A 6,951-nucleotide genomic window follows, 5' to 3' on the forward strand; every position below is an offset into this window, starting at 1 on the left:
ATGCTGGGTAGTGTTGGCACATGGCTTTAATCCTGGGGCTCAGGAGGCAGAGGCAGGAGGATCTCTTGAATCTGAGGGCAGCCTGGTCTATAGAATGTTCCAGGATAGTCAGGGCTACACAGAGAAACCTTGTCTTGGGTGTGTGTGGTGGAGGAGCTGAGTTTAGCTGTGCCTGATCCCAAATGCTAGGGAGTTGGCGGCAGGAGGATTGTTGGAGTTTGCTGACTGACAGGCTAGCTAAGAAATGGTAAGTTCCAGTTTGAGTTGAGAGAGCCTATCTCCAGGCAATAAGGTGGAGAGCAGTAGAGAAGGACACTGAAGGTTCTTCTTTGGCCTATGAGTGGGCACACATGAGTACATGCATCTGTACACACACTTACACATACACACATACCCCCTACATAAGCCCACAGACACAAATTTGATGAATTCCATCTTTCTCTTAGCCACTGTGCTCCTTTCTGGAAACACCTATTCTACACTATCCCTAGTATGTAGAAATGGTGGTATTGTAAACATAACTGTTTTTTTTTCTTTTTTTGGAAAAAAAAACAGTTTAACAGGAATTTCAGCTACGGTGTTGCTCAGTGATAGAGCAGGATCTGGAGCCCTCACCTCTTAAAGAAAGTCTGCCATATTGCTTAGGGCCATTCTGGTTGCAGGCATCACTTAGCAGAGTATAAGGCAGACAGGGTGAGAACAGGGCCCAAAGCCACACCAACAAACTCTCTCCTCGGAGCCTTCTTATAACTTTAAGATGTTTTTATTAGGATATTAGTAAGATAATCATATAATTATACAGAATAATGTATCTCATTATGATATTTTGATATGTATATAATATATTCCAACCCTGTTTATCCCTACCACCCTTTCTTGTTATCTCAAACATCTGCTGATCCCTCCATCTTTTTAAAGAGTTCCCTTTCTACTTTCATACTGGTGTGTGTGTGTGTGTGTGTGTGTGTTACACTGGATTTTATTAAGGGTTGCTTACAGAAGTGTGGCCCCCATAGACTCCTAGGCAGTGGCACTATTATGTGTGGTCTTATGGGAGGAAGCCTGTTAAAGGGGTGGGCTCTGAGGTTTCAGAAGCTCAAGCCAGGCTTAGTGGCTCTTCCTGCTGCCTGCAGATCCAGATGTAGAACTCTCAGTTACCTCTGCAGCACCATGTCTGCCCACGTGCTGCCATGCTTCCTGTCATGATGTCTGTCTGCATACTAGAAGAGGGCATCAGATTCCATTCTAGCCTCCATGTGGTTGCTGGGAATTGAACTTAGGCACTCACACACATGTGGTGCACACACACAGCTATACATACACATTAGTAAAAATAAATCTTTAAAGACTTACAGAAAAGAACAACAAAAAAAAATCATCTGTTCCTAGACCTAACCTGTGTGTGACCACTGGCTGCCTGTGTAACAGCCCCGCCATGTTCTTCTGGCTAACAGCATCCAGTGTCATTAATTGCAATGTAATGGCGATTAATGTAGGACCTCTGGAAAAGCAGTCAGTGTTCTTAACGGATGCTTCTCTCTCGCCCTACCTCTGGTCATGATGACAATGGACTAAACTTCTGAACTGTAAGCCAGTCCCAATTAAATTTTGTCCTTAATAGAGTTTCTGTGGTCATGGAGTCTCTTCATAGTAATAGAAACTCTAAGACAAGGAACATGGATGAAGGTTTGTTCCCAGGAGCATAGGAACCTGTGCCTACACCACTGAAGAAAATATCCCCTCCTCCCTCAACATTTATTAACCGCATATCAATCCACAGGGATATATAGAGCCCCATTATGGTAACTTTTATTTAATTGTTAGCCAAGAGAAAAGTGTTTTTATGAGGGAAAGCTCCTGGAAGACATTCCTTTACATCTTGGTTAGGTCTGGATCACATCCATGTTTCCAGGCCAGTCAACAAAAACCAAGATGGGAATTAATTTCTTGCCTTACATTGCGATTAATGACACTGGATGCTGTTAGCCAGAAGAACATGGAGGGGCTGTTATGCAGGCAGCCAGTGGTCACACACAGGTTAGGTCTAGGAACAGATGATTTTTGTTGTTGTTCTTTTCTGTAAGTCTTTAAAGATTTATTTTTACTAATGTGTATGTATGGCTGTGTGTGTGCACCACATGTGTGTGAGTGCCGTTGGAGGCCAGTAGAGTGTTGGATCTCCTGGAACAGGAGTTAGAGGTAGTTGTAAGCCACCCTATATGATTATTGAAAACCAAACTCTGGTTCTCCAAAAGAGCAGCAAGTTCTCTTAACCACGAAACCATCTTTCTAGCACTTCTTTTTAAATTAAAGTATTATTTGTTTAAACATAGGATTTCATGTAGTCCAGGCTGGGCTTTAACTTTCTATGTAGGTGAAGGTAATTCTTGAACACCTTGTCTTTTTGTCCCGACCCCTCCCATGCTAGGATATCAGGCAAACACCATCATGTCTGCTTCTAGAAATAAATTCTCAGATGGATCTTTAGATGTAAGATACTACATAGGATCAAACCCTGCAGAAAGACCATTGCCTAAAGAAACATGATGAGCAACTGCAATGTGGTAGTCATGACACAATTCCTGAACAGGAAAAGGAAGTAGCTGCATACAAAGGAAATCGAAACAAGGCTCGACCAGTTGATAACAGTGTGTTGATATTGGTGCATTACTTGGAGCAGTGAGGCTGGGGATGCAGCTGAGTTGGTAGAGAGCTCGGCTAGCATGCACAAAGCTCAGGCTCTGGTCTCCCAGCGTGGCATAAAGCAGCCGTGGTGATTCATTCACTCCTGTAATCTCAGATCTGGGGAGATGAAGGCAGGAGTTTCACAAATTCAAGATCATCCTTGGCTACATAGGGGACTCGAGGCCAGTCTGGGCCAGAAACTGTCTCAAAGTAAGCCAGCCAACAAGCAAGCAAGCAAGCAAGCAAGCAAGCAAGCAAGCAAGCAAGGAAGGAAACACAACATAACAAACACCCTTCCTAATGTAAAGTGTTAATAATGGGAGAAACTGAATGTAGGGTATATGCTAACTGAGAAATCTTCTCAACTTCTCTATATATCAGAAAACAAAGTCTCTTACTGGTGAATAAAAAATAACTAGAAGACAGGGCATATAACAGAATTAGGTAGAATAAGAAGTTGAATTGCCATGTAGGTCCAACAAAAAACTTGGCCAGCCCTCTGGCAGTCTCTGGAGAGTATTGCCCACCTGTATTTCCCAGGCCAAACCAAACTGTCCTCGCTCGCAGCTTACTGCCTTGCTCAGCCAGTAAATGCGGGCCATTTGGAGAAGGCACGATCTTGGCAGAGTTCTACTGGAGGGTGAGTATGAAAATGCCAACAGCTGGCAGCCATCTGTTGTCTACAGTTCTTGCATCTGGAAAGTAAGTCTGTCCAGAGAGGTGCCAGTCTGTGCTCATTGTACTCATAGGTCTTCCTCTATGATCTGTGTGGCAAAGGGGGATGACACTTAGATCTATCTTCAGGAGGCACTGCTGCAGGGAAAGTCATTCTGACCCTGGAAGGGCAGAGAAGTAGGAGAGCCTTTTGGAGAGAGTACTTGGGCAACTCCCTGCAAACTACCAAAGACTTCTCGTAGTCACGGGGTACCTAAGAATACAGGCATTACATAAGAATTTCCAAGAACTACTCTACAGGGGTCACAGGTGGATACTATTTATGAGTTGCCTTTATTCTAAAATTAGATGCTCTAGTTGGTTGTTTGAAACCCCAAATACACTGGTTCTATGTTTGGAAATAGTGACAGGGTTCCTAGTAAACTCATGAGAGAACACAATCTATCAGAAGTGTCATGTGATTTCAGAGTTATCAATTACCCTTTTTTGCATTAATTAATTAATTACATTTGTTTATTAGAGTAGCAGGGATTGAACTCAGGGCCTTGCAGGCTAGCTAAGTATTCTACCAATGAGCCGCACCTTCAGTCCTCTGCTTCTCTTTAAACATTTTTTCTTTAGAAGAACGATTTACAGTCTTGGCACTTCATTTCTTTTTTACATTAAGCTATGAACTCATAGGGACCATGGTCCAGTAACTCAGGCTCCCTCCTGTTCTTACAAAATGTGCTTCTCTGGGTGGAGCAGCTGGTGCTTCGCTTGAACCCAGGTGTCTTTCTCTTTGGCTTCCTTTTTTCTGGTCCTTTTCTTTTGCCTGTTTCAGGAAGCTGTCTTGGCTCTTAGCACGCTTGATGTGGTCAATCCACACGTTAATCCCCTTGGTAGGAATCTTGCCCTTAACTTGCTTGTTTACGATCCCACAGCAGAGTGGTGTTGTGGACTCTTCCAGTTTTGCTGTGAAAAGTATGGAATGCTTTATGGATTAGGTTGTCATCCCCGCACAGGGGTCTTGCTAGTCTTCTTTGTGTTGCTCTAATTTTTAGTATATGTGCCGCTGAAATGGCCATCCAACTATTCGTTATAAAAATCATTTCTTCAAAGAAGATGCAAAGGGTATAGCTCCCACTGTAAATGGTCTGGGATGGATCTGCTTAGGAGATACCACACCTTGTCTCTTTATTTCACAAGAGAATAAAGTAATTTAGCCCTGCATTCCAGTCCAGAGTAGTTGCTTTCTTAATATGTTTTAGGGCATAATTGTTTTCTGTTCTCTCAAAAGATAGGTCTCTAATAAACATCCACAAAAAAATCAAGACTCTACCCTCCCCAAATCAGAAAAAATAACAATATAAAAATACTATAGTTTTGGAAGCTTTTTATTTTAAAAGAGATTTATTTCTTTACTTCTCTGTGTGTGCATGCATGTGAACATACATAGACATGTGTGTTCATATATGTGTGGTTACCTGCAGAGGTCAGAAGAGGGCATGAGATCTCTATAGCTGGAATTGCAGGTTGTTGTGAGCCACCTACCGTGGGTGCTGGGAATTGAACCAAGTCCTCTGCATGAGCAGGATTAGGTCTTAACCCCTGAGCTATCTATCTCTCCACTTTCTAGAGCCATTAAAAAGAAATTATCTCTGTTGCCGCAACAAGGAACTAAACCTGAATCAAGTTCAATGACATATGTTAAGGTCTCCTGTAGATTTAGTGACATACAACACAGACTAGTGATCAATGAATTTTTTGAGCTCATCTTGGCAGTAGACTTTATACTTTGTTAAATGTAAATAGAGTATGAATTTTGCTTTTCTGAAGCCTGCCAGCTCTCTCCAGATTACCTGCCCCCAACAAGTCAGGGAAAGGTAGGGATCATACTCTGAACTAGACTTGGTATGTATCTTTACGTTGAAAGTATGGCCTAGCTAACTAACTGTTCCTATGTTCTATTCAAATCTTGGTCCTTCAGTTAAAAGTGCTTCCTGCTCTTCTAGAGGACAGAAGTATGGTTCCTAGCACTCATGCCCAGCTCTCAGCTTCTTGTACTTCCAGCTTCATGGGTTCAGAGGATCCAGTACCCTCTTCTGACTCTGAGGGCACCCTCACAAATGTGCCTACAATTGTATACACACACACACACACACACACACACACACACTCACACAAAATAAATAAAATAAAAATAAAAATAAAAATAAAAACGAATCTTAAAAAATATTAAAAGCTAAGCCTGTTTTCTAGTAGGAAGGTGGTGGTGTGGCTAAAGAGAAGACCCAGTCAGCGAAGCTTCCCTTGCAAACATGAGGACTTAAGTTCAGCTTCCCAGAACCCACATAGATGTCTAGGAACGAGGGTGCTCCCCTGTAATTCTATCACTATGAGATTGGTGGAGGCAGGCAGGTATCTTTCTGAAAGCATTTGGGTCACTTAGCCCTGCTTCCTTGTTGATGTTTAGGCCAGTGAAAGAGCCTGTCTCAAACAAAAGGGGACAACACCTGAGACACGATACTGAGGAGGTCTTCTGACTGCTACATACACACTGTATCCCCACCTGCACCTCTGTGCAGTTTCATCCTGCCATAAATACAGACTCAAATGCATATGCAATATTCAGCATGATTCCAGGGATGGACCTGACTGGGGTGGCCAGGGAATGAAGAAAAGAGACAGACAGACAGACAGACAGACAGACAGACTCACATGGACAAAAACTGGAAGAGTTTCTGTTCTATAGAAAAAGGTGATCTAGACTTTCTGCTGAAGAAGTTGCAGATCCCCAGAAGCAACTCAGTGTTTATTTTATAGATTTGGATATCGAGGCAGGGTTATTGCATACAGCTTGACAAGGAGTTGGGGTTCTTACATTCAGATAAACAGGGAGGTGGGGTTTTCAGTGCACAGCTGGAGCAATCTCTGAAGGGGAGCAGTCTTCAAGCCTTAAACATCCAGGATGGAGAAAGCTATGGTGGTCATATTCTGCACACACTGTCAAAACCCACATCTGGCCTCTTGAGGAAGACATTACCCTGCCTCTGAGTCTTACCTCAGGAGAAAGGTTTGTCGTTTCTCCTTGGGTTTGAAGACATATTCACCCAGGGCTTCACTCACTCTCTGTGAACATAGAGGTTCTCTCCACTCCCTGTGTACACACACACACACACACACACACACACACACGTGCACACACACATACATACAGTACACATATACACATACATACACATACATACACACGTGAACATACATACATATACACACACTTATGAACGTACATATATATACAGATACACATACACACAAATCAAAAACAAAAAAAGAAGTGATGGTGTCAGTTGGGCGTCACACACGCCTTCAATCCCAGTGCTCAGGAGGCAGAGGCAGGAGGAGCTCTGACTTTGAGTCTAGCCTGGTCTACAGAGTGAGTTCCAGGACAGCTAGGGCTACACATAGAAACTTCATTGCAAAAATCCAGAAAATGGAAGGAAGGAAGGAAGGGTATTAGTCAGGGTTCTCTAGAGTCACAGAATTTATGGAATGTCTCTTTATATTAAGAGAATTCATTGTGATGACTTAAGGTCTGTAGTCCAACTA

General features: G+C 42.8%; 1 non-coding gene across 1 annotated transcript; it reads right to left on the reverse strand.

Annotated features, from left to right (window-relative positions):
* Nucleotides 1–4,319: 4,319 nt before the first annotated feature.
* On the reverse strand, nucleotides 4,320–4,425 carry LOC117716703 (U6 spliceosomal RNA). Its single transcript, XR_004607800.1, has one exon. It is a non-coding gene; the product is annotated as a U6 spliceosomal RNA (small nuclear RNA).
* Between the last annotated feature and the right edge of the window lie 2,526 nt (nucleotides 4,426–6,951).

Source organism: Arvicanthis niloticus, chromosome 10 (genome assembly GCF_011762505.2).
Source record: "Arvicanthis niloticus isolate mArvNil1 chromosome 10, mArvNil1.pat.X, whole genome shotgun sequence".
Lineage (NCBI taxonomy): Eukaryota > Metazoa > Chordata > Mammalia > Rodentia > Muridae > Arvicanthis > Arvicanthis niloticus.